Raw genomic sequence first — 614 nt, 5'->3', positions numbered from 1 at the left:
TTCTCAGTGCAAATACTTTTACTTAAAATAAAAAAATTTTACTTGCTTCAAGAAAATTATTTCTTTGAGGGGTACCTAAAACATATATTTATTTGTTTTAAGTAATTTTTTTCCTCAGTGTATATACCGTTACCGTTGAATTTGCATGAAGACTGCATATATGGCGGGCGCGAGAAATTACGCGTTCGAGAAAAATTACTTTGCGCAAATAAAAGAACATCATTTCTGGAGCGACGGAGGGAGAGATCGCGAGATTATATTCGCGTAAGCGCTCATTGCGGGCACCGGCCATCAGTAGGGAAGCGGCGCGCGCGAAACGGAGCTGCTGCAGGAGCGGACGATCGGAGTACAAGGGAACGAAGTTCACGAAGGCGGTGGGTTTAAGGCGAGGCTCCCGTCCGCCGTTCGAAATTACGCTCTTCTGGCTAATTATCTGCACCGAGGTCATTAGTATCGCGTTTGCGCGGGCAGGCCGGGTAATACAATTTACATTCGGGATTCGGCCCCGGCGACGTACTGAGCACTAACCGGGAATCTCGACGGTGCTCGACACACCGTGACACGCCGGGGCTTAATATAATGGAGTCTTGAGGAACCAGTAATTACGGGGGGAA

This window comes from Wasmannia auropunctata, unplaced genomic scaffold (assembly GCF_000956235.1).
Source record: "Wasmannia auropunctata unplaced genomic scaffold, wasmannia.A_1.0 LD335448.1, whole genome shotgun sequence".
In the NCBI taxonomy this organism is placed as follows: Eukaryota; Metazoa; Arthropoda; class Insecta; order Hymenoptera; family Formicidae; genus Wasmannia; species Wasmannia auropunctata.
This window is presented reverse-complemented; position numbering follows the sequence as displayed.